Source organism: Stenella coeruleoalba (assembly GCF_951394435.1).
Source record: "Stenella coeruleoalba genome assembly, contig: scaffold_91, whole genome shotgun sequence".
NCBI lineage: Eukaryota > Metazoa > Chordata > Mammalia > Artiodactyla > Delphinidae > Stenella > Stenella coeruleoalba.
In genome coordinates this window covers 284,258-312,197 of record NW_027646130.1, presented here as the reverse complement: position 1 = coordinate 312,197, position 27,940 = coordinate 284,258, and the positions used below count along the sequence as shown (strand labels likewise).

The following is a 27,940-nucleotide window of genomic DNA, read 5'->3' as shown; positions in this document are numbered from 1 at the left end:
CACCATACACTTCTCCCAAGTGTCTGTTGGCAATTTACATCCCGCCCATCAGCATAACAAGGCTCCCAGTTCTCCATGGCCTGTCCTGCCTTTCTGGATTTTACACTTTTTTCAGATGGCCCTTTTGACCGGGGGGAAGTGAGACTTCATTGTAGTGCAGATTTCCTTTGCAAGCTTGCTTGGTTGGCCAAAAAGGGCGTATGCGTTTTTTCCTGAATATATTCAGGAAAAAACGCATACGCCCTTTTTGGCCAAGTGCATCATTGTGGACGTTCTGCCTCTTTTCCTATGCTTTCAATGCAATTCCAGTCTACCTCCTGAAATCGGTTTCCTGCAATTCTGCCCCGCTTTCAAGTCCTCTTGGCAGCCTTACTTCAGTCTATTTTTGGACGATAGCTGTCATTTATAACTCTGCAGGTTTGTGAATTACAGTGCCCCTGAGCTCCTTTCTTCAACTCGCTTTCTTTTGAGCTGGCCGCAACACCGCAGGATGGCTTCAGGCCCTAATCTGGATCCGGCATGGCACGCTGAGCCTTTGGTTATTTCCTCTTCCTGGTGGGAAATGAGAGTTAAATTTGCCCGTCCAGACACCTGCAGCTAGCCTCTCATTGGTTCTCGCTATTCCTGTTCATCTTCCGCAGAAATTGCAAACTGGGCCAAACAGGAGGTTAAAGGCGCTGACTCTCCAAGTGGGGAGAGTGTTAGTAAAGCGTCTGGAATGTTGCACCCGAGTACCAGGGTACGAAAACTGAGACATATTTGAACACGTCTCCCGATCACATGGTTGATCATACTCTGGGTTCCACATGCATGTTTTAGCTGAAGGAAGAATACCTAAAACCTGGGTAGTTGAAACCCGTGGAATGGGTACCATGCAATATGACTTCAAAGGGTCTTCATTTGCTCACCGAACCTCTCCAATCCTATCACTGCTGCGTTTATGCCCCTGTACACATGCTTGATTCCTTTTCAGAGACATAGCAATCTATAGGTTTTAAGATACTTACTAGTCAGGTACATTCTTAGGCGTTTAATATGCGGTGTTGAGTCCATTTCGTTGAGCAAGGAGTAGCTGTTGTCTATTCCATATTTGGCTTAAGGAACTTTATCTGTGCTCATTTCAATCTCTGGTTTTATGCAGCACCCCAACTCACCTTTACCCTTAAGCAAGCATAAGTTGGTTTTCTAAATTTGAGACCCTGTTCTGTTCTGTAATTCAGTTCCTGTGTAGCCAAGTTTACATTCCGTGTATTACTGATATCTTATGATGTTTCTTTTTCTGTGTGACTTATTTCAGTTAGAATCATCATACCTGAATCCACTCATTGTGCTGCTAAGGGCCTGATGACACAGATTTCATTGCTGAGTGATATTGCTTTGTAAGTAAATACCACATCTTTTTTATCCATTTTTCACTTTCTGTGATATTGAACTTGTACGGTAAACGAGGTTCTTGTAAACGGAGGCGTCCCAAACTTTGGGGTGGCTGTGTCTTCTTGATTTTAATTTCCCTAAGCTATAGGACCATAAGTGGCAGTGCCCTAGGCTCTGTTGCTTTGTTTTTTAGATGTTTCAGGAAACACCATACACTTCTCCGGAGTGTCTGTTGGCAATTTACATCCCGCCCATCAGCATAACAAGGCTCCCAGTTCTCCATGGCCTGTCCTGCCTTTCTGGATTTTACACTTTTTTCAGATGGCCCTTTTGACCGGGGGGAAGTGAGACTTCATTGTAGTGCAGATTTCCTTTGCAAGCTTGCTTGGTTGGCCAAAAAGGGCGTATGCGTTTTTTCCTGAATATATTCAGGAAAAAACGCATACGCCCTTTTTGGCCAAGTGCATCATTGTGGACGTTCTGCCTCTTTTCCTATGCTTTCAATGCAATTCCAGTCTACCTCCTGAAATCGGTTTCCTGCAATTCTGCCCCGCTTTCAAGTCCTCTTGGCAGCCTTACTTCAGTCTATTTTTGGACGATAGCTGTCATTTATAACTCTGCAGGTTTGTGAATTACAGTGCCCCTGAGCTCCTTTCTTCAACTCGCTTTCTTTTGAGCTGGCCGCAACACCGCAGGATGGCTTCAGGCCCTAATCTGGATCCGGCATGGCACGCTGAGCCTTTGGTTATTTCCTCTTCCTGGTGGGAAATGAGAGTTAAATTTGCCCGTCCAGACACCTCCAGCTAGTCTCTCATTGGTTCTCGCTATTCCTGTTCATCTTCCGCAGAAATTGCAAACTGGGCCAAACAGGAGGTTAAAGGCGCTGACTCTCCAAGTGGGGAGAGTGTTAGTAAAGCGTCTGGAATGTTGCACCCGAGTACCAGGGTACGAAAACTGAGACATATTTGAACACGTCTCCCGATCACATGGTTGATCATACTCTAGGTTCCACATGCATGTTTTAGCTGAAGGAAGAATACCTAAAACCTGGGTAGTTGAAACCCGTGGAATGGGTACCATGCAATATGACTTCAAAGGGTCTTCATTTGCTCACCGAACCTCTCCAATCCTATCACTGCTGCGTTTATGCCCCTGTACACATGCTTGATTCTCTTTCGGAGACATAGCAATCCATAGGTTTTAAGATACTTACTAGTCAGGTACATTCTTAGGCGTTTAATATGCGGTGTTGAGTCCATTTCGTTGAGCAAGGGGTAGCTCTTGTCTATTCCATATTTGGCTTAAGGAACTTTATCTGTGCTCATTTCAATCTCTGGTTTTATGCAGCACCCCAACTCACCTTTCCCCTTAAGCAAGCATAAGTTGGTTTTCTAAATTTGAGAACCTGTTCTGTTCTGTAATTCAGTTCCTGTGTAGCCAAGTTTACATTCCGTGTATTAGTGATATCTTATGATGTTTCTTTTTCTGTGTGACTTATTTCAGTTAGAATCATCATACCTGAATCTACTCATTATGCTGCTACGGGCCTGATGACATAGATTTCATTGCTGAGTGATACTGCATTGTACGTAAGTACCACAAGTTCTTTATGCATTTTTCACTTTCTGTGATATTGAACTTGTACGGTAAACGAGGTTCTTGTAAACAGAGGCGTCCCAAACTTTGGGGTGGCTGTGTCTTTTTGATTTTAATTTCCCTAAGCTATAGGACCATAAGTGGAAGTGCCCTAGGCTCTGTTGCTTTGTTTTTTAGATGTTTCAGGAAACACCATACACTTCTCCTGAGTGTCTGTTGGTAATTTACATCCCGCCCATCAGCATAACAAGGCTCCCAGTTCTCCATGGCCTGTCCTGCCTTTCTGGATTTTACACTTTTTTCAGATGGCCCTTTTGACCGGGGGGAAGTGAGACTTCATTGTAGTGCAGATTTCCTTTGCAAGCTTGCTTGGTTGGCCAAAAAGGGCGTATGCGTTTTTTCCTGAATATATTCAGGAAAAAACGCATACGCCCTTTTTGGCCAAGTGCATCATTGTGGACGTTCTGCCTCTTTTCCTATGCTTTCAATGCAATTCCAGTCTACCTCCTGAAATCGGTTTCCTGCAATTCTGCCCCGCTTTCAAGTCCTCTTGGCAGCCTTACTTCAGTCTATTTTTGGACGATAGCTGTCATTTATAACTCTGCAGGTTTGTGAATTACAGTGCCGCTGAGCTCCTTTCTTCAACTCGCTTTCTTTTGAGCTGGCCGCAACACCGCAGGATGGCTTCAGGCCCTAATCTGGTTCCGGTACGGCACGCTGAGCCTTTGGTTATTTCCTCTTCCTGGTGGGAAATGAGAGTTAAATTTGCCCGTTCAGACACCTCCAGCCTGTCTCTCATTGGTTCTCGCTATTCCTGTTCATCTTCCGCAGAAATTGCAAACTGGGCCAAACAGGAGGTTAAAGGGACTGACTCTCCAAGTTGGGAGAGTGTTGGTAAAGCGTCTGGAATGTTGCACCCGAGTACCAGGGTACGAAAACTGAGACATATTTGAACACGTCTCCCGATCACATGGTTGATCATACTCTAGGTTCCACATGCATGTTTTAGCTGAAGGAAGAATACCTTAAACCTGGGTAGGTGAAACCTGTGGAATGGGTACCATGCAATATGACTTCAAAGGGTCTTCGTTTGCTCACCGAACCTCTCCAATCCTATCACTGCTGCGTTTATGCCCCTGTACACATGCTTGATTCTCTTTCGGAGACATAGCAATCCATAGGTTTTAAGATACTTACTAGTCAGGTACATTCTTAGGCGTTTAATATGCGGTGTTGAGTCCATTTCGTTGAGCAAGGAGTAGCTCTTGTCTATTCCATATTTGGCTTAAGGAACTTTATCTGTGCTCATTTCAATCTCTGGTTTTATGCAGCACCCCAACTCACCTTTCCCCTTAAGCAAGCATAAGTTGGTTTTCTAAATTTGAGACCCTGTTCTGTTCTGTAATTCAGTTCCTGTGTAGCCAAGTTTCCATTCCGTGTATTACTGATATCTTATGATGTTTCTTTTTCTGTGTGACTTATTTCAGTTAGAATCATCATACCTGAATCCACTCATTGTGCTGCTACGGGCCTGATGACATAGATTTCATTGCTGAGTGATACTGCATTGTAAGTGAATACCACAACTTCTTTATCCATTTTTCACTTTCTGCGATGTTGAACTTGTACTGTAAACGAGGTTCTTGTAAACAGAGCCGTTCCAAACTTTGGGGTGGCTGTGTCTTTTTGATTTTAATTTCCCTAAGCTATAGGACCATAAGTGGAAGTGCCCTAGGCTCTGTTGCTTTGTTTTTTAAAAATTTTCAGGAAACACCATACACTTCTCCCAAGTGTCTGTTGGCAATTTACATCCCGCCCATCAGCATAACAAGGCTCCCAGTTCTCCATGGCCTGTCCTGCCTTTCTGGATTTTACACTTTTTTCAGATGGCCCTTTTGACCGGGGGGAAGTGAGACTTCATTGTAGTGCAGATTTCCTTTGCAAGCTTGCTTGGTTGGCCAAAAAGGGCGTATGCGTTTTTTCCTGAATATATTCAGGAAAAAACGCATACGCCCTTTTTGGCCAAGTGCATCATTGTGGACGTTCTGCCTCTTTTCCTATGCTTTCAATGCAATTCCAGTCTACCTCCTGAAATCGGTTTCCTGCAATTCTGCCCCGCTTTCAAGTCCTCTTGGCAGCCTTACTTCAGTCTATTTTTGGACGATAGCTGTCATTTATAACTCTGCAGGTTTGTGAATTACAGTGCCCCTGAGCTCCTTTCTTCAACTCGCTTTCTTTTGAGCTGGCCGCAACACCGCAGGATGGCTTCAGGCCCTAATCTGGATCCGGCATGGCACGCTGAGCCTTTGGTTATTTCCTCTTCCTGGTGGGAAATGAGAGTTAAATTTGCCCGTCCAGACACCTCCAGCTAGTCTCTCATTGGTTCTCGCTATTCCTGTTCATCTTCCGCAGAAATTGCAAACTGGGCCAAACAGGAGGTTAAAGGCGCTGACTCTCCAAGTGGGGAGAGTGTTAGTAAAGCGTCTGGAATGTTGCACCCGAGTACCAGGGTACGAAAACTGAGACATATTTGAACACGTCTCCCGATCACATGGTTGATCATACTCTGGGTTCCACATGCATGTTTTAGCTGAAGGAAGAATACCTAAAACCTGGGTAGTTGAAACCCGTGGAAAGGGTACCATGCAATATGACTTCAAAGGGTCTTCATTTGCTCACCGAACCTCTCCAATCCTATCACTGCTGCGTTTATGCCCCTGTACACATGCTTGATTCCTTTTCGGAGACATAGCAATCTATAGGTTTTAAGATACTTACTAGTCAGGTACATTCTTAGGCGTTTAATATGCGGTGTTGAGTCCATTTCGTTGAGCAAGGAGTAGCTGTTGTCTATTCCATATTTGGCTTAAGGAACTTTATCTGTGCTCATTTCAATCTCTGGTTTTATGCAGCACCCCAACTCACCTTTCCCCTTAAGCAAGCATAAGTTGGTTTTCTAAATTTGAGACCCTGTTCTGTTCTGTAATTCAGTTCCTGTGTAGCCAAGTTTACATTCCGTGTATTACTGATATCTTATGATGTTTCTTTTTCTGTGTGACTTATTTCAGTTAGAATCATCATACCTGAATCCACTCATTGTGCTGCTAAGGGCCTGATGACACAGATTTCATTGCTGAGTGATATTGCTTTGTAAGTAAATACCACATCTTTTTTATCCATTTTTCACTTTCTGTGATATTGAACTTGTACGGTAAACGAGGTTCTTGTAAACGGAGGCGTCCCAAACTTTGGGGTGGCTGTGTCTTCTTGATTTTAATTTCCCTAAGCTATAGGACCATAAGTGGCAGTGCCCTAGGCTCTGTTGCTTTGTTTTTTAGATGTTTCAGGAAACACCATACACTTCTCCTGAGTGTCTGTTGGCAATTTACATCCCGCCCATCAGCATAACAAGGCTCCCAGTTCTCCATGGCCTGTCCTGCCTTTCTGGATTTTACACTTTTTTCAGATGGCCCTTTTGACCGGGGGGAAGTGAGACTTCATTGTAGTGCAGATTTCCTTTGCAAGCTTGCTTGGTTGGCCAAAAAGGGCGTATGCGTTTTTTCCTGAATATATTCAGGAAAAAACGCATACGCCCTTTTTGGCCAAGTGCATCATTGTGGACGTTCTGCCTCTTTTCCTATGCTTTCAATGCAATTCCAGTCTACCTCCTGAAATCGGTTTCCTGCAATTCTGCCCCGCTTTCAAGTCCTCTTGGCAGCCTTACTTCAGTCTATTTTTGGACGATAGCTGTCATTTATAACTCTGCAGGTTTGTGAATTACAGTGCCCCTGAGCTCCTTTCTTCAACTCGCTTTCTTTTGAGCTGGCCGCAACACCGCAGGATGGCTTCAGGCCCTAATCTGGATCCGGCATGGCACGCTGAGCCTTTGGTTATTTCCTCTTCCTGGTGGGAAATGAGAGTTAAATTTGCCCGTCCAGACACCTCCAGCTAGTCTCTCATTGGTTCTCGCTATTCCTGTTCATCTTCCGCAGAAATTGCAAACTGGGCCAAACAGGAGGTTAAAGGCGCTGACTCTCCAAGTGGGGAGAGTGTTAGTAAAGCGTCTGGAATGTTGCACCCGAGTACCAGGGTACGAAAACTGAGACATATTTGAACACGTCTCCCGATCACATGGTTGATCATACTCTAGGTTCCACATGCATGTTTTAGCTGAAGGAAGAATACCTAAAACCTGGGTAGTTGAAACCCGTGGAATGGGTACCATGCAATATGACTTCAAAGGGTCTTCATTTGCTCACCGAACCTCTCCAATCCTATCACTGCTGCGTTTATGCCCCTGTACACATGCTTGATTCTCTTTCGGAGACATAGCAATCCATAGGTTTTAAGATACTTACTAGTCAGGTACATTCTTAGGCGTTTAATATGCGGTGTTGAGTCCATTTCGTTGAGCAAGGGGTAGCTCTTGTCTATTCCATATTTGGCTTAAGGAACTTTATCTGTGCTCATTTCAATCTCTGGTTTTATGCAGCACCCCAACTCACCTTTCCCCTTAAGCAAGCATAAGTTGGTTTTCTAAATTTGAGAACCTGTTCTGTTCTGTAATTCAGTTCCTGTGTAGCCAAGTTTACATTCCGTGTATTAGTGATATCTTATGATGTTTCTTTTTCTGTGTGACTTATTTCAGTTAGAATCATCATACCTGAATCTACTCATTATGCTGCTACGGGCCTGATGACATAGATTTCATTGCTGAGTGATACTGCATTGTACGTAAGTACCACAAGTTCTTTATGCATTTTTCACTTTCTGTGATATTGAACTTGTACGGTAAACGAGGTTCTTGTAAACAGAGGCGTCCCAAACTTTGGGGTGGCTGTGTCTTTTTGATTTTAATTTCCCTAAGCTATAGGACCATAAGTGGAAGTGCCCTAGGCTCTGTTGCTTTGTTTTTTAGATGTTTCAGGAAACACCATACACTTCTCCTGAGTGTCTGTTGGTAATTTACATCCCGCCCATCAGCATAACAAGGCTCCCAGTTCTCCATGGCCTGTCCTGCCTTTCTGGATTTTACACTTTTTTCAGATGGCCCTTTTGACCGGGGGGAAGTGAGACTTCATTGTAGTGCAGATTTCCTTTGCAAGCTTGCTTGGTTGGCCAAAAAGGGCGTATGCGTTTTTTCCTGAATATATTCAGGAAAAAACACATACGCCCTTTTTGGCCAAGTGCATCATTGTGGACGTTCTGCCTCTTTTCCTATGCTTTCAATGCAATTCCAGTCTACCTCCTGAAATCGGTTTCCTGCAATTCTGCCCCGCTTTCAAGTCCTCTTGGCAGCCTTACTTCAGTCTATTTTTGGACGATAGCTGTCATTTATAACTCTGCAGGTTTGTGAATTACAGTGCCCCTGAGCTGCTTTCTTCAACTCGCTTTCTTGTGACCTGGCCGCAACACCGCAGGATGTCTTCAGGCCCTAATCTGGTTCTGGCACGGCATGCTGAGCCTTTGGTTAATTCCTCTTCCTGGTGGGAAATGAGAGTTAAATTTGCCCATCCAGAAACCTCCAGCTAGACTCTCATTGGTTCTCGCTATTCCTGTTCATCTTCCGCAGAAATTGCAAACTGGGCCAAACAGGAGGTTAAAGGGACTGACTCTCCAAGTCGGGAGAGTGTTAGTAAAGCGTCTGGAATGTTGCACCCGAGTACCAGGGTACGAAAACTGGGACATATTTGAACACGTCTCCCGATCACATGGTTGATCATACTCTAGGTTCCACATGCATGTTTTAGCTGAAGGAAGAATACCTTAAACCTGGGTAGTTGAAACCCGTGGAATGGTACCATGCAATATGACTTCAAAGGGTCTTCATTTGCTCACGAACCTCTCCAATCCTATCACTGCTGCATTTATGCCCCTGTACACATGCTTGATTCTCTTTCGGAGACATAGCAATCCATAGGTTTTAAGATACTTACTAGTCAGGTACATTCTTAGGCGTTTATTATGGGGTGTTGAGTCCATTTCGTTGAGCAAGGAGTAGCTCTTGTCTATTCCATATTTGGCTTAAGGAACTTTATCTGTGCTCATTTCAATCTCTGGTTTTATGCAGCACCCCAACTCACCTTTCCCCTTAAGCAAGCATAAGTTGGTTTTCTAAATTTGAGACACTGTTCTGTTCTGTAATTCAGTTCCTGTGTAGCCAAGTTTACATTCCGTGTATTACTGATATCTTATGATGTTTCTTTTTCTGTGTGACTTATTTCAGTTAGAATCATCATACCTGAATCCACTCATTGTGCTGCTAAGGGCCTGATGACACAGACTTCATTGCTGAGTGATATTGTTTTGTAAGTAAATACCACAACTTCTTTACCCATTTTTCACTTTCTGCGATGTTGAACTTGTACTGTAAACGAGGTTCTTGTAAACAGAGCCGTTCCAAACTTTGGGGTGGCTGTGTCTTTTTGATTTTAATTTCCCTAAGCTATAGGACCATAAGTGGAAGTGCCGTAGGTTCTGTTGCTTTGTTTTTTAGATGTTTCAGGAAACACCATACACTTCTCCCGAGTGGTTGTTGGCAATTTACATCCCGCCCTTCAGCATAACAAGGCTCCCAGTTCTCCATGGCCTGTCCTGACTTTCTGGATTTTACCCTTTTTTCAGATGGCCCTTTTGACCGGGGGGAAGTGAGACTTCATTGTAGTGCAGATTTCCTTTGCAAGCTTGCTTGGTTGGCCAAAAAGGGCGTATGCGTTTTTTCCTGAATATATTCAGGAAAAAACGCATACGCCCTTTTTGGCCAAGTGCATCATTGTGGACGTTCTGCCTCTTTTCCTATGCTTTCAATGCAATTCCAGTCTACCTCCTGAAATCGGTTTCCTGCAATTCTGCCCCGCTTTCAAATCCTCTTGGCAGCCTTACTTCAGTCTATTTTTGGACGATAGCTGTCATTTATAACTCTGCAGGTTTGTGAATTACAGTGCCCCTGAGCTCCTTTCTTCAACTCGCTTTCTTGTGACCTGGCCGCAACAACGCAGGATGGCTTCAGGCCCTAATCTGGTTCCGGCCAGGCATGCTGAGCCTTTGGTTAATTCCTCTTCCTGGTGGGAAATGAGAGTTAAATTTGCCCGTCCAGACACCTGCAGCTAGCCTCTCATTGGTTCTCGCTATTCCTGTTCATCTTCCGCAAAAATTGCAAACTGGGCCAAACAGGAGGTTAAAGGCGCTGACTCTCCAAGTGGGGAGAGTGTTAGTAAAGCGTCTGGAATGTTGCACCCGAGTACCAGGGTACGAAAACTGAGACATATTTGAACACGTCTCCCGATCACATGGTTGATCATACTCTGGGTTCCACATGCATGTTTTAGCTGAAGGAAGAATACCTAAAACCTGGGTAGTTGAAACCCGTGGAATGGGTACCATGCAATATGACTTCAAAGGGTCTTCATTTGCTCACCGAACCTCTCCAATCCTATCACTGCTGCGTTTATGCCCCTGTACACATGCTTGATTCCTTTTCGGAGACATAGCAATCTATAGGTTTTAAGATACTTACTAGTCAGGTACATTCTTAGGCGTTTAATATGCGGTGTTGAGTCCATTTCGTTGAGCAAGGAGTAGCTGTTGTCTATTCCATATTTGGCTTAAGGAACTTTATCTGTGCTCATTTCAATCTCTGGTTTTATGCAGCACCCCAACTCACCTTTACCCTTAAGCAAGCATAAGTTGGTTTTCTAAATTTGAGACCCTGTTCTGTTCTGTAATTCAGTTCCTGTGTAGCCAAGTTTACATTCCGTGTATTACTGATATCTTATGATGTTTCTTTTTCTGTGTGACTTATTTCAGTTAGAATCATCATACCTGAATCCACTCATTGTGCTGCTAAGGGCCTGATGACACAGATTTCATTGCTGAGTGATATTGCTTTGTAAGTAAATACCACATCTTTTTTATCCATTTTTCACTTTCTGTGATATTGAACTTGTACGGTAAACGAGGTTCTTGTAAACGGAGGCGTCCCAAACTTTGGGGTGGCTGTGTCTTCTTGATTTTAATTTCCCTAAGCTATAGGACCATAAGTGGCAGTGCCCTAGGCTCTGTTGCTTTGTTTTTTAGATGTTTCAGGAAACACCATACACTTCTCCGGAGTGTCTGTTGGCAATTTACATCCCGCCCATCAGCATAACAAGGCTCCCAGTTCTCCATGGCCTGTCCTGCCTTTCTGGATTTTACACTTTTTTCAGATGGCCCTTTTGACCGGGGGGAAGTGAGACTTCATTGTAGTGCAGATTTCCTTTGCAAGTTTGCTTGGTTGGCGAAAAAGGGCGTATGCGTTTTTTCCTGAATATATTCAGGAAAAAACGCATACGCCCTTTTTGGCCAAGTGCATCATTGTGGACGTTCTGCCTCTCTTCTTAAGCTTTCAATGCAATTCCAATCTACCTCCTGAAATCGGTTTCCTGCAATTCTGCCCCGCTTTCAAGTCCTCTTGGCAGCCTTACTTCAGTCTATTTTTGGACGATAGCTGTCATTTATAACTCTGCAGGTTTGTGAATTACAGTGCCGCTGAGCTCCTTTCTTCAACTCGCTTTCTTGTGACCTGGCCGCAACACCGCAGGATGTCTTCAGGCCCTAATCTGGTTCTGGCATGGCACGCTGAGCCTTTGGTTAATTCCTCTTCCTGGTGGGAAATGAGAGTTAAATTTGCCCGTTCAGACACCTCCAGCCTGTCTCTCATTGGTTCTCGCTATTCCTGTTCATCTTCCGCAGAAATTGCAAACTGGGCCAAACAGGAGGTTAAAGGGTCTGACTCTCCAAGTTGGGAGAGTGTTGGTAAAGCGTCTGGAATGTTGCACCCGAGTACCAGGGTACGAAAACTGAGACATATTTGAACACGTCTCCCGATCACATGGTTGATCATACTCTAGGTTCCACATGCATGTTTTAGCTGAAGGAAGAATACCTTAAACCTGGGTAGGTGAAACCTGTGGAATGGGTACCATGCAATATGACTTCAAAGGGTCTTCGTTTGCTCACCGAACCTCTCCAATCCTATCACTGCTGCGTTTATGCCCCTGTACACATGCTTGATTCTCTTTCGGAGACATAGCAATCCATAGGTTTTAAGATACTTACTAGTCAGGTACATTCTTAGGCGTTTAATATGCGGTGTTGAGTCCATTTCGTTGAGCAAGGAGTAGCTCTTGTCTATTCCATATTTGGCTTAAGGAACTTTATCTGTGCTCATTTCAATCTCTGGTTTTATGCAGCACCCCAACTCACCTTTCCCCTTAAGCAAGCATAAGTTGGTTTTCTAAATTTGAGACCCTGTTCTGTTCTGTAATTCAGTTCCTGTGTAGCCAAGTTTCCATTCCGTGTATTACTGATATCTTATGATGTTTCTTTTTCTGTGTGACTTATTTCAGTTAGAATCATCATACCTGAATCCACTCATTGTGCTGCTACGGGCCTGATGACATAGATTTCATTGCTGAGTGATACTGCATTGTAAGTGAATACCACAACTTCTTTATCCATTTTTCACTTTCTGCGATGTTGAACTTGTACTGTAAACGATGTTCTTGTAAACAGAGCCGTTCCAAACTTTGGGGTGGCTGTGTCTTTTTGATTTTAATTTCCCTAAGCTATAGGACCATAAGTGGAAGTGCCCTAGGCTCTGTTGCTTTGTTTTTTAAAAATTTTCAGGAAACACCATACACTTCTCCCAAGTGTCTGTTGGCAATTTACATCCCGCCCATCAGCATAACAAGGCTCCCAGTTCTCCATGGCCTGTCCTGCCTTTCTGGATTTTACACTTTTTTCAGATGGCCCTTTTGACCGGGGGGAAGTGAGACTTCATTGTAGTGCAGATTTCCTTTGCAAGTTTGCTTGGTTGGCCAAAAAGGGCGTATGCGTTTTTTCCTGAATATATTCAGGAAAAAACGCATACGCCCTTTTTGGCCAAGTGCATCATTGTGGACGTTCTGCCTCTTTTCCTATGCTTTCAATGCAATTCCAGTCTACCTCCTGAAATCGGTTTCCTGCAATTCTGCCCCGCTTTCAAGTCCTCTTGGCAGCCTTACTTCAGTCTATTTTTGGACGATAGCTGTCATTTATAACTCTGCAGGTTTGTGAATTACAGTGCCCCTGAGCTCCTTTCTTCAACTCGCTTTCTTTTGAGCTGGCCGCAACACCGCAGGATGGCTTCAGGCCCTAATCTGGATCCGGCATGGCACGCTGAGCCTTTGGTTATTTCCTCTTCCTGGTGGGAAATGAGAGTTAAATTTGCCCGTCCAGACACCTCCAGCTAGTCTCTCATTGGTTCTCGCTATTCCTGTTCATCTTCCGCAGAAATTGCAAACTGGGCCAAACAGGAGGTTAAAGGCGCTGACTCTCCAAGTGGGGAGAGTGTTAGTAAAGCGTCTGGAATGTTGCACCCGAGTACCAGGGTACGAAAACTGAGACATATTTGAACACGTCTCCCGATCACATGGTTGATCATACTCTAGGTTCCACATGCATGTTTTAGCTGAAGGAAGAATACCTAAAACCTGGGTAGTTGAAACCCGTGGAATGGGTACCATGCAATATGACTTCAAAGGGTCTTCATTTGCTCACCGAACCTCTCCAATCCTATCACTGCTGCGTTTATGCCCCTGTACACATGCTTGATTCTCTTTCGGAGACATAGCAATCCATAGGTTTTAAGATACTTACTAGTCAGGTACATTCTTAGGCGTTTAATATGGGGTGTTGAGTCCATTTCGTTGAGCAAGGAGTAGCTCTTGTCTATTCCATATTTGGCTTAAGGAACTTTATCTGTGCTCATTTCAATCTCTGGTTTTATGCAGCACCCCAACTCACCTTTCCCCTTAAGCAAGCATAAGTTGGTTTTGTAAATTTGAGACACTGTTCTGTTCTGTAATTCAGTTCCTGTGTAGCCAAGTTTACATTCCGTGTATTACTGATATCTTATGATGTTTCTTTTTCTGTGTGACTTATTTCAGTTAGAATCATCATACCTGAATCCACTCATTGTGCTGCTAAGGGCCTGATGACACAGATTTCATTGCTGAGTGATATTGTTTTGTAAGTAAATACCACAACTTCTTTACCCATTTTTCACTTTCTGCGATGTTGAACTTGTACGGTAAATGAGGTTCTTGTAAACAGAGGCGTCCCAAACTTTGGGGTGGCTGTGTCTTTTTGATTTTAATTTCCCTAAGCTATAGGACCATAAGTGGAAGTGCCCTAGGCTCTGTTGCTTTGTTTTTTAGATGTTTCAGGAAACACCATACACTTCTCCCGAGTGTCTGTTGGCAATTTACATCCCGCCCATCAGCATAACAAGGCTCCCAGTTCTCCATGGCCTGTCCTGCCTTTCTGGATTTTACACTTTTTTCAGATGGCCCTTTTGACCGGGGGGAAGTGAGACTTCATTGTAGTGCAGATTTCCTTTGCAAGTTTGCTTGTTTGGCCAAAAAGGGCGTATGCGTTTTTTCCTGAATATATTCAGGAAAAAACGCATACGCCCTTTTTGGCCAAGTGCATCATTGTGGACGTTCTGCCTCTTTTCCTATGCTTTCAATGCAATTCCAGTCTACCTCCTGAAATCGGTTTCCTGCAATTCTGCCCCGCTTTCAAGTCCTCTTGGCAGCCTTACTTCAGTCTATTTTTGGACGATAGCTGTCATTTATAACTCTGCAGGTTTGTGAATTACAGTGCCCCTGCGCTCCTTTCTTCAACTCGCTTTCTTTTGAGCTGGCCGCAACACCGCAGGATGGCTTCAGGCCCTAATCTGGTTCCGGCACGGCACGCTGAGCCTTTGGTTAATTCCTCTTCCTGGTGGGAAATGAGAGTTAAATTTGCCCATCCAGACACCTCCAGCTAGTCTCTCATTGGTTCTCGCTATTCCTGTTCATCTTCCACAGAAATTGCAAACTGGGCCAAACAGGAGGTTAAAGGGACTGACTCTCCAAGTCGGGAGAGTGTTAGGAAAGCGTCTGGAATGTTGCACCCGAGTACCAGGGTACGAAAACTGAGACATATTTGAACACATCTCCCGATCACATGGTTGATCATATTCTGGGTTCCACATGCATGTTTTAGCTGAAGGAAGAATACCTAAAACCTGGGTAGTTGAAACCCGTGGAATGGGTACCATGCAATATGACTTCAAAGGGTCTTCATTTGCTCACCGAACATCTCCAATCCTATCACTGCTGCGTTTATGCCCCTGTACACATGCTTGATTCTCTTTCGGAGACATAGCAATCCATAGGTTTTAAGATACTTACTAGCCAGGTACATTCTTAGGCGTTTAATATGCGGTGTTGAGTCCATTTCGTTGAGCAAGGGGTAGCTCTTGTCTATTCCATATTTGGCTTAAGGAACTTTATCTGTGCTCATTTCAATCTCTGGTTTTATGCAGCACCCCAACTCACCTTTCCCCTTAAGCAAGCATAAGTTGGTTTTCTAAATTTGAGAACCTGTTCTGTTCTGTAATTCAGTTCCTGTGTAGCCAAGTTTACATTCCGTGTATTACTGATATCTTATGATGTTTCTTTTTCTGTGTGACTTATTTCAGTTAGAATCATCGTACCTGAATCTACTCATTATGCTGCTACGGGCCTGATGACATAGATTTCATTGCTGAGTGATACTGCATTGTACGTAAGTACCACAAGTTCTTTATGCATTTTTCACTTTCTGTGATATTGAACTTGTACGGTAAACGAGGTTCTTGTAAACAGAGGCATCCCAAACTTTGGGGTGGCTGTGTCTTTTTGATTTTAATTTCCCTAAGCTATAGGACCATAAGTGGAAGTGCCCTAGGCTCTGTTGCTTTGTTTTTTAGATGTTTCAGGAAACACCATACACTTCTCCTGAGTGTCTGTTGGTAATTTACATCCCGCCCATCAGCATAACAAGGCTCCCAGTTCTCCATGGCCTGTCCTGCCTTTCTGGATTTTACACTTTTTTCAGATGGCCCTTTTGACCGGGGGGAAGTGAGACTTCATTGTAGTGCAGATTTCCTTTGCAAGTTTGCTTGGTTGGCCAAAAAGGGCGTATGCGTTTTTTCCTGAATATATTCAGGAAAAAACGCATACGCCCTTTTTGGCCAAGTGCATCATTGTGGACGTTCTGCCTCTCTTCTTAAGCTTTCAATGCAATTCCAATCTACCTCCTGAAATCGGTTTCCTGCAATTCTGCCCCGCTTTCAAGTCCTCTTGGCAGCCTTACTTCAGTCTATTTTTGGACGATAGCTGTCATTTATAACTCTGCAGGTTTGTGAATTACAGTGCCGCTGAGCTCCTTTCTTCAACTCGCTTTCTTGTGACCTGGCCGCAACACCGCAGGATGTCTTCAGGCCCTAATCTGGTTCCGGCATGGCACGCTGAGCCTTTGGTTAATTCCTCTTCCTGGTGGGAAATGAGAGTTAAATTTGCCCGTTCAGACACCTCCAGCCTGTCTCTCATTGGTTCTCGCTATTCCTGTTCATCTTCCGCAGAAATTGCAAACTGGGCCAAACAGGAGGTTAAAGGGACTGACTCTCCAAGTTGGGAGAGTGTTGGTAAAGCATTTGGAATGTTGCACCCGAGTACCAGGGTACGAAAACTGAGACATATTTGAACACGTCTCCCGATCACATGGTTGATCATACTCTAGGTTCCACATGCATGTTTTAGCTGAAGGAAGAATACCTTAAACCTGGGTAGGTGAAACCTGTGGAATGGGTACCATGCAATATGACTTCAAAGGGTCTTCGTTTGCTCACCGAACCTCTCCAATCCTATCACTGCTGCGTTTATGCCCCTGTACACATGCTTGATTCTCTTTCGGAGACATAGCAATCCATAGGTTTTAAGATACTTACTAGTCAGGTACATTCTTAGGCGTTTAATATGCGGTGTTGAGTCCATTTCGTTGAGCAAGGAGTAGCTCTTGTCTATTCCATATTTGGCTTAAGGAACTTTATCTGTGCTCATTTCAATCTCTGGTTTTATGCAGCACCCCAACTCACCTTTCCCCTTAAGCAAGCATAAGTTGGTTTTCTAAATTTGAGACCCTGTTCTGTTCTGTAATTCAGTTCCTGTGTAGCCAAGTTTCCATTCCGTGTATTACTGATATCTTATGATGTTTCTTTTTCTGTGTGACTTATTTCAGTTAGAATCATCATACCTGAATCCACTCATTGTGCTGCTACGGGCCTGATGACATAGATTTCATTGCTGAGTGATACTGCATTGTAAGTGAATACCACAACTTCTTTATCCATTTTTCACTTTCTGCGATGTTGAACTTGTACTGTAAACGAGGTTCTTGTAAACAGAGCCGTTCCAAACTTTGGGGTGGCTGTGTCTTTTTGATTTTAATTTCCCTAAGCTATAGGACCATAAGTGGAAGTGCCCTAGGCTCTGTTGCTTTGTTTTTTAAAAATTTTCAGGAAACACCATACACTTCTCCCAAGTGTCTGTTGGCAATTTACATCCCGCCCATCAGCATAACAAGGCTCCCAGTTCTCCATGGCCTGTCCTGCCTTTCTGGATTTTACACTTTTTTCAGATGGCCCTTTTGACCGGGGGGAAGTGAGACTTCATTGTAGTGCAGATTTCCTTTGCAAGTTTGCTTGGTTGGCCAAAAAGGGCGTATGCGTTTTTTCCTGAATATATTCAGGAAAAAACGCATACGCCCTTTTTGGCCAAGTGCATCATTGTGGACGTTCTGCCTCTTTTCCTATGCTTTCAATGCAATTCCAGTCTACCTCCTGAAATCGGTTTCCTGCAATTCTGCCCCGCTTTCAAGTCCTCTTGGCAGCCTTACTTCAGTCTATTTTTGGACGATAGCTGTCATTTATAACTCTGCAGGTTTGTGAATTACAGTGCCCCTGAGCTCCTTTCTTCAACTCGCTTTCTTTTGAGCTGGCCGCAACACCGCAGGATGGCTTCAGGCCCTAATCTGGATCCGGCATGGCACGCTGAGCCTTTGGTTATTTCCTCTTCCTGGTGGGAAATGAGAGTTAAATTTGCCCGTCCAGACACCTCCAGCTAGTCTCTCATTGGTTCTCGCTATTCCTGTTCATCTTCCGCAGAAATTGCAAACTGGGCCAAACAGGAGGTTAAAGGCGCTGACTCTCCAAGTGGGGAGAGTGTTAGTAAAGCGTCTGGAATGTTGCACCCGAGTACCAGGGTACGAAAACTGAGACATATTTGAACACGTCTCCCGATCACATGGTTGATCATACTCTAGGTTCCACATGCATGTTTTAGCTGAAGGAAGAATACCTAAAACCTGGGTAGTTGAAACCCGTGGAATGGGTACCATGCAATATGACTTCAAAGGGTCTTCATTTGCTCACCGAACCTCTCCAATCCTATCACTGCTGCGTTTATGCCCCTGTACACATGCTTGATTCTCTTTCGGAGACATAGCAATCCATAGGTTTTAAGATACTTACTAGTCAGGTACATTCTTAGGCGTTTAATATGGGGTGTTGAGTCCATTTCGTTGAGCAAGGAGTAGCTCTTGTCTATTCCATATTTGGCTTAAGGAACTTTATCTGTGCTCATTTCAATCTCTGTTTTTATGCAGCACCCCAACTCACCTTTCCCCTTAAGCAAGCATAAGTTGGTTTTCTAAATTTGAGACCCTGTTCTGTTTTGGAATTCAGTTCCTGTGTAGCCAAGTTTACATTCCGTGTATTACTGATATCTTATGATGTTTCTTTTTCTGTGTGACTTATTTCAGTTAGAATCATCATACCTGAATCCACTCATTGTGCTGCTAAGGGCCTGATGACACAGATTTCATTGCTGAGTGATATTGTTTTGTAAGTAAATACCACAACTTCTTTACCGATTTTTCACTTTCTGCGATGTTGAACTTGTACGGTAAATGAGGTTCTTGTAAACAGAGGCGTCCCAAACTTTGGGGTGGCTGTGTCTTTTTGATTTTAATTTCCCTAAGCTATAGGACCATAAGTGGAAGTGCCCTAGGCTCTGTTGCTTTGTTTTTTAGATGTTTCAGGAAACACCATACACTTCTCCCGAGTGTCTGTTGGCAATTTACATCCCGCCCATCAGCATAACAAGGCTCCCAGTTCTCCATGGCCTGTCCTGCCTTTCTGGATTTTACACTTTTTTCAGATGGCCCTTTTGACCGGGGGGAAGTGAGACTTCATTGTAGTGCAGATTTCCTTTGCAAGTTTGCTTGGTTGGCCAAAAAGGGCGTATGCGTTTTTTCCTGAATATATTCAGGAAAAAACGCATACGCCCTTTTTGGCCAAGTGCATCATTGTGGACGTTCTGCCTCTTTTCCTATGCTTTCAATGCAATTCCAGTCTACCTCCTGAAATCGGTTTCCTGCAATTCTGCCCCGCTTTCAAGTCCTCTTGGCAGCCTTACTTCAGTCTATTTTTGGACGATAGCTGTCATTTATAACTCTGCAGGTTTGTGAATTACAGTGCCCCTGAGCTCCTTTCTTCAACTCGCTTTCTTTTGAGCTGGCCGCAACACCGCAGGATGGCTTCAGGCCCTAATCTGGTTCCGGCACGGCACGCTGAGCCTTTGGTTAATTCCTCTTCCTGGTGGGAAATGAGAGTTAAATTTGCCCATCCAGACACCTCCAGCTAGTCTCTCATTGGTTCTCGCTATTCCTGTTCATCTTCCACAGAAATTGCAAACTGGGCCAAACAGGAGGTTAAAGGGACTGACTCTCCAAGTCGGGAGAGTGTTAGGAAAGCGTCTGGAATGTTGCACCCGAGTACCAGGGTACGAAAACTGAGACATATTTGAACACGTCTCCCGATCACATGGTTGATCATACTCTGGGTTCCACATGCATGTTTTAGCTGAAGGAAGAATACCTAAAACCTGGGTAGTTGAAACCCGTGGAATGGGTACCATGCAATATGACTTCAAAGGGTCTTCATTTGCTCACCGAACATCTCCAATCCTATCACTGCTGCGTTTATGCCCCTGTACACATGCTTGATTCTCTTTCGGAGACATAGCAATCCATAGGTTTTAAGATACTTACTAGTCAGGTACATTCTTAGGCGTTTAATATGCGGTGTTGAGTCCATTTCGTTGAGCAAGGGGTAGCTCTTGTCTATTCCATATTTGGCTGAAGGAACTTTATCTGTGCTCATTTCAATCTCTGGTTTTATGCAGCACCCCAACTCACCTTTCCCCTTAAGCAAGCATAAGTTGGTTTTCTAAATTTGAGACCCTGTTCTGTTCTGTAATTCAGTTCCTGTGTAGCCAAGTTTACATTCCGTGTATTAGTGATATCTTATGATGTTTCTTTTTCTGTGTGACTTATTTCAGTTAGAATCATCGTACCTGAATCTACTCATTATGCTGCTACGGACCTGATGACATAGATTTCATTGCTGAGTGATACTGCATTGTACGTAAGTACCACAAGTTCTTTATGCATTTTTCACTTTCTGTGATATTGAACTTGTACGGTAAACGAGGTTCTTGTAAACAGAGGCATCCCAAACTTTGGGGTGGCTGTGTCTTTTTGATTTTAATTTCCCTAAGCTATAGGACCATAAGTGGAAGTGCCCTAGGCTCTGTTGCTTTGTTTTTTAGATGTTTCAGGAAACACCATACACTTCTCCTGAGTGTCTGTTGGTAATTTACATCCCGCCCATCAGCATAACAAGGCTCCCAGTTCTCCATGGCCTGTCCTGCCTTTCTGGATTTTACACTTTTTTCAGATGGCCCTTTTGACCGGGGGGAAGTGAGACTTCATTGTAGTGCAGATTTCCTTTGCAAGCTTGCTTGGTTGGCCAAAAAGGGCGTATGCGTTTTTTCCTGAATATATTCAGGAAAAAACGCATACGCCCTTTTTGGCCAAGTGCATCATTGTGGACGTTCTGCCTCTTTTCCTATGCTTTCAATGCAATTCCAGTCTACCTCCTGAAATCGGTTTCCTGCAATTCTGCCCCGCTTTCAAGTCCTCTTGGCAGCCTTACTTCAGTCTATTTTTGGACGATAGCTGTCATTTATAACTCTGCAGGTTTGTGAATTACAGTGCCCCTGAGCTGCTTTCTTCAACTCGCTTTCTTGTGACCTGGCCGCAACACCGCAGGATGTCTTCAGGCCCTAATCTGGTTCTGGCACGGCATGCTGAGCCTTTGGTTAATTCCTCTTCCTGGTGGGAAATGAGAGTTAAATTTGCCCATCCAGAAACCTCCAGCTAGACTCTCATTGGTTCTCGCTATTCCTGTTCATCTTCCGCAGAAATTGCAAACTGGGCCAAACAGGAGGTTAAAGGGACTGACTCTCCAAGTCGGGAGAGTGTTAGTAAAGCGTCTGGAATGTTGCACCCGAGTACCAGGGTACGAAAACTGGGACATATTTGAACACGTCTCCCGATCACATGGTTGATCATACTCTAGGTTCCACATGCATGTTTTAGCTGAAGGAAGAATACCTTAAACCTGGGTAGTTGAAATCCGTGGAATGGGTACCATGCAATATGACTTCAAAGGGTCTTCATTTGCTCACGAACCTCTCCAATCCTATCACTGCTGCATTTATGCCCCTGTACACATGCTTGATTCTCTTTCGGAGACATAGCAATCCATAGGTTTTAAGATACTTACTAGTCAGGTACATTCTTAGGCGTTTAATATGGGGTGTTGAGTCCATTTCGTTGAGCAAGGAGTAGCTCTTGTCTATTCCATATTTGGCTTAAGGAACTTTATCTGTGCTCATTTCAATCTCTGGTTTTATGCAGCACCCCAACTCACCTTTCCCCTTAAGCAAGCATAAGTTGGTTTTCTAAATTTGAGAACCTGTTCTGTTCTGTAATTCAGTTCCTGTGTAGCCAAGTTTACATTCCGTGTATTAGTGATATCTTATGATGTTTCTTTTTCTGTGTGACTTATTTCAGTTAGAATCATCATACCTGAATCTACTCATTATGCTGCTACGGGCCTGATGACATAGATTTCATTGCTGAGTGATACTGCATTGTACGTAAGTACCACAAGTTCTTTATGCATTTTTCACTTTCTGTGATATTGAACTTGTACGGTAAACGAGGTTCTTGTAAACAGAGGCGTCCCAAACTTTGGGGTGGCTGTGTCTTTTTGATTTTAATTTCCCTAAGCTATAGGACCATAAGTGGAAGTGCCCTAGGCTCTGTTGCTTTGTTTTTTAGATGTTTCAGGAAACACCATACACTTCTCCTGAGTGTCTGTTGGTAATTTACATCCCGCCCATCAGCATAACAAGGCTCCCAGTTCTCCATGGCCTGTCCTGCCTTTCTGGATTTTACACTTTTTTCAGATGGCCCTTTTGACCGGGGGGAAGTGAGACTTCATTGTAGTGCAGATTTCCTTTGCAAGCTTGCTTGGTTGGCCAAAAAGGGCGTATGCGTTTTTTCCTGAATATATTCAGGAAAAAACGCATACGCCCTTTTTGGCCAAGTGCATCATTGTGGACGTTCTGCCTCTTTTCCTATGCTTTCAATGCAATTCCAGTCTACCTCCTGAAATCGGTTTCCTGCAATTCTGCCCCGCTTTCAAGTCCTCTTGGCAGCCTTACTTCAGTCTATTTTTGGACGATAGCTGTCATTTATAACTCTGCAGGTTTGTGAATTACAGTGCCGCTGAGCTCCTTTCTTCAACTCGCTTTCTTTTGAGCTGGCCGCAACACCGCAGGATGGCTTCAGGCCCTAATCTGGTTCCGGTACGGCACGCTGAGCCTTTGGTTATTTCCTCTTCCTGGTGGGAAATGAGAGTTAAATTTGCCCGTTCAGACACCTCCAGCCTGTCTCTCATTGGTTCTCGCTATTCCTGTTCATCTTCCGCAGAAATTGCAAACTGGGCCAAACAGGAGGTTAAAGGGACTGACTCTCCAAGTTGGGAGAGTGTTGGTAAAGCGTCTGGAATGTTGCACCCGAGTACCAGGGTACGAAAACTGAGACATATTTGAACACGTCTCCCGATCACATGGTTGATCATACTCTAGGTTCCACATGCATGTTTTAGCTGAAGGAAGAATACCTTAAACCTGGGTAGGTGAAACCTGTGGAATGGGTACCATGCAATATGACTTCAAAGGGTCTTCGTTTGCTCACCGAACCTCTCCAATCCTATCACTGCTGCGTTTATGCCCCTGTACACATGCTTGATTCTCTTTCGGAGACATAGCAATCCATAGGTTTTAAGATACTTACTAGTCAGGTACATTCTTAGGCGTTTAATATGCGGTGTTGAGTCCATTTCGTTGAGCAAGGAGTAGCTCTTGTCTATTCCATATTTGGCTTAAGGAACTTTATCTGTGCTCATTTCAATCTCTGGTTTTATGCAGCACCCCAACTCACCTTTCCCCTTAAGCAAGCATAAGTTGGTTTTCTAAATTTGAGACCCTGTTCTGTTCTGTAATTCAGTTCCTGTGTAGCCAAGTTTCCATTCCGTGTATTACTGATATCTTATGATGTTTCTTTTTCTGTGTGACTTATTTCAGTTAGAATCATCATACCTGAATCCACTCATTGTGCTGCTACGGGCCTGATGACATAGATTTCATTGCTGAGTGATACTGCATTGTAAGTGAATACCACAACTTCTTTATCCATTTTTCACTTTCTGCGATGTTGAACTTGTACTGTAAACGAGGTTCTTGTAAACAGAGCCGTTCCAAACTTTGGGGTGGCTGTGTCTTTTTGATTTTAATTTCCCTAAGCTATAGGACCATAAGTGGAAGTGCCCTAGGCTCTGTTGCTTTGTTTTTTAAAAATTTTCAGGAAACACCATACACTTCTCCCAAGTGTCTGTTGGCAATTTACATCCCGCCCATCAGCATAACAAGGCTCCCAGTTCTCCATGGCCTGTCCTGCCTTTCTGGATTTTACACTTTTTTCAGATGGCCCTTTTGACCGGGGGGAAGTGAGACTTCATTGTAGTGCAGATTTCCTTTGCAAGCTTGCTTGGTTGGCCAAAAAGGGCGTATGCGTTTTTTCCTGAATATATTCAGGAAAAAACGCATACGCCCTTTTTGGCCAAGTGCATCATTGTGGACGTTCTGCCTCTTTTCCTATGCTTTCAATGCAATTCCAGTCTACCTCCTGAAATCGGTTTCCTGCAATTCTGCCCCGCTTTCAAGTCCTCTTGGCAGCCTTACTTCAGTCTATTTTTGGACGATAGCTGTCATTTATAACTCTGCAGGTTTGTGAATTACAGTGCCCCTGAGCTCCTTTCTTCAACTCGCTTTCTTTTGAGCTGGCCGCAACACCGCAGGATGGCTTCAGGCCCTAATCTGGATCCGGCATGGCACGCTGAGCCTTTGGTTATTTCCTCTTCCTGGTGGGAAATGAGAGTTAAATTTGCCCGTCCAGACACCTCCAGCTAGTCTCTCATTGGTTCTCGCTATTCCTGTTCATCTTCCGCAGAAATTGCAAACTGGGCCAAACAGGAGGTTAAAGGCGCTGACTCTCCAAGTGGGGAGAGTGTTAGTAAAGCGTCTGGAATGTTGCACCCGAGTACCAGGGTACGAAAACTGAGACATATTTGAACACGTCTCCCGATCACATGGTTGATCATACTCTGGGTTCCACATGCATGTTTTAGCTGAAGGAAGAATACCTAAAACCTGGGTAGTTGAAACCCGTGGAAAGGGTACCATGCAATATGACTTCAAAGGGTCTTCATTTGCTCACCGAACCTCTCCAATCCTATCACTGCTGCGTTTATGCCCCTGTACACATGCTTGATTCCTTTTCGGAGACATAGCAATCTATAGGTTTTAAGATACTTACTAGTCAGGTACATTCTTAGGCGTTTAATATGCGGTGTTGAGTCCATTTCGTTGAGCAAGGAGTAGCTGTTGTCTATTCCATATTTGGCTTAAGGAACTTTATCTGTGCTCATTTCAATCTCTGGTTTTATGCAGCACCCCAACTCACCTTTCCCCTTAAGCAAGCATAAGTTGGTTTTCTAAATTTGAGACCCTGTTCTGTTCTGTAATTCAGTTCCTGTGTAGCCAAGTTTACATTCCGTGTATTACTGATATCTTATGATGTTTCTTTTTCTGTGTGACTTATTTCAGTTAGAATCATCATACCTGAATCCACTCATTGTGCTGCTAAGGGCCTGATGACACAGATTTCATTGCTGAGTGATATTGCTTTGTAAGTAAATACCACATCTTTTTTATCCATTTTTCACTTTCTGTGATATTGAACTTGTACGGTAAACGAGGTTCTTGTAAACGGAGGCGTCCCAAACTTTGGGGTGGCTGTGTCTTCTTGATTTTAATTTCCCTAAGCTATAGGACCATAAGTGGCAGTGCCCTAGGCTCTGTTGCTTTGTTTTTTAGATGTTTCAGGAAACACCATACACTTCTCCGGAGTGTCTGTTGGCAATTTACATCCCGCCCATCAGCATAACAAGGCTCCCTGTTCTCCATGGCCTGTCCTGCCTTTCTGGATTTTACACTTTTTTCAGATGGCCCTTTTGACCGGGGGGAAGTGAGACTTCATTGTAGTGCAGATTTCCTTTGCAAGTTTGCTTGGTTGGCCAAAAAGGGCGTATGCGTTTTTTCCTGAATATATTCAGGAAAAAACGCATACGCCCTTTTTGGCCAAGTGCATCATTGTGGACGTTCTGCCTCTCTTCTTAAGCTTTCAATGCAATTCCAATCTACCTCCTGAAATCGGTTTCCTGCAATTCTGCCCCGCTTTCAAGTCCTCTTGGCAGCCTTACTTCAGTCTATTTTTGGACGATAGCTGTCATTTATAACTCTGCAGGTTTGTGAATTACAGTGCCGCTGAGCTCCTTTCTTCAACTCGCTTTCTTGTGACCTGGCCGCAACACCGCAGGATGTCTTCAGGCCCTAATCTGGTTCCGGCATGGCACGCTGAGCCTTTGGTTAATTCCTCTTCCTGGTGGGAAATGAGAGTTAAATTTGCCCGTTCAGACACCTCCAGCCTGTCTCTCATTGGTTCTCGCTATTCCTGTTCATCTTCCGCAGAAATTGCAAACTGGGCCAAACAGGAGGTTAAAGGGACTGACTCTCCAAGTTGGGAGAGTGTTGGTAAAGCGTCTGGAATGTTGCACCCGAGTACCAGGGTACGAAAACTGAGACATATTTGAACACGTCTCCCGATCACATGGTTGATCATACTCTAGGTTCCACATGCATGTTTTAGCTGAAGGAAGAATACCTTAAACCTGGGTAGGTGAAACCTGTGGAATGGGTACCATGCAATATGACTTCAAAGAGTCTTCGTTTGCTCACCGAACCTCTCCAATCCTATCACTGCTGCGTTTATGCCCCTGTACACATGCTTGATTCTCTTTCGGAGACATAGCAATCCATAGGTTTTAAGATACTTACTAGTCAGGTACATTCTTAGGCGTTTAATATGCGGTGTTGAGTCCATTTCGTTGAGCAAGGAGTAGCTCTTGTCTATTCCATATTTGGCTTAAGGAACTTTATCTGTGCTCATTTCAATCTCTGGTTTTATGCAGCACCCCAACTCACCTTTCCCCTTAAGCAAGCATAAGTTGGTTTTCTAAATTTGAGACCCTGTTCTGTTCTGTAATTCAGTTCCTGTGTAGCCAAGTTTCCATTCCGTGTATTACTGATATCTTATGATGTTTCTTTTTCTGTGTGACTTATTTCAGTTAGAATCATCATACCTGAATCCACTCATTGTGCTGCTACGGGCCTGATGACATAGATTTCATTGCTGAGTGATACTGCATTGTAAGTGAATACCACAACTTCTTTATCCATTTTTCACTTTCTGCGATGTTGAACTTGTCCTGTAAACGAGGTTCTTGTAAACAGAGCCGTTCCAAACTTTGGGGTGGCTGTGTCTTTTTGATTTTAATTTCCCTAAGCTATAGGACCATAAGTGGAAGTGCCCTAGGCTCTGTTGCTTTGTTTTTTAAAAATTTTCAGGAAACACCATACACTTCTCCCAAGTGTCTGTTGGCAATTTACATCCCGCCCATCAGCATAACAAGGCTCCCAGTTCTCCATGGCCTGTCCTGCCTTTCTGGATTTTACACTTTTTTCAGATGGCCCTTTTGACCGGGGGGAAGTGAGACTTCATTGTAGTGCAGATTTCCTTTGCAAGTTTGCTTGGTTGGCCAAAAAGGGCGTATGCGTTTTTTCCTGAATATATTCAGGAAAAAACGCATACGCCCTTTTTGGCCAAGTGCATCATTGTGGACGTTCTGCCTCTTTTCCTATGCTTTCAATGCAATTCCAGTCTACCTCCTGAAATCGGTTTCCTGCAATTCTGCCCCGCTTTCAAGTCCTCTTGGCAGCCTTACTTCAGTCTATTTTTGGACGATAGCTGTCATTTATAACTCTGCAGGTTTGTGAATTACAGTGCCCCTGAGCTCCTTTCTTCAACTCGCTTTCTTTTGAGCTGGCCGCAACACCGCAGGATGGCTTCAGGCCCTAATCTGGATCCGGCATGGCACGCTGAGCCTTTGGTTATTTCCTCTTCCTGGTGGGAAATGAGAGTTAAATTTGCCCGTCCAGACACCTCCAGCTAGTCTCTCATTGGTTCTCGCTATTCCTGTTCATCTTCCGCAGAAATTGCAAACTGGGCCAAACAGGAGGTTAAAGGCGCTGACTCTCCAAGTGGGGAGAGTGTTAGTAAAGCGTCTGGAATGTTGAACCCGAGTACCAGGGTACGAAAACTGAGACATATTTGAACACGTCTCCCGATCACATGGTTGATCATACTCTAGGTTCCACATGCATGTTTTAGCTGAAGGAAGAATACCTAAAACCTGGGTAGTTGAAACCCGTGGAATGGGTACCATGCAATATGACTTCAAAGGGTCTTCATTTGCTCACCGAACCTCTCCAATCCTATCACTGCTGCGTTTATGCCCCTGTACACATGCTTGATTCTCTTTCGGAGACATAGCAATCCATAGGTTTTAAGATACTTACTAGTCAGGTACATTCTTAGGCGTTTAATATGGGGTGTTGAGTCCATTTCGTTGAGCAAGGAGTAGCTCTTG

The 27,940-nt window shown here is 44.0% G+C and overlaps 1 long non-coding RNA gene across 7 annotated transcripts in view; it reads left to right on the top strand.

The window, feature by feature from the left end:
- Window positions 1–27,940, top strand: part of LOC307181310 — an 843,792-nt gene that overhangs the window by 556,617 nt on the left and 259,235 nt on the right. The window lies entirely within an intron of this gene.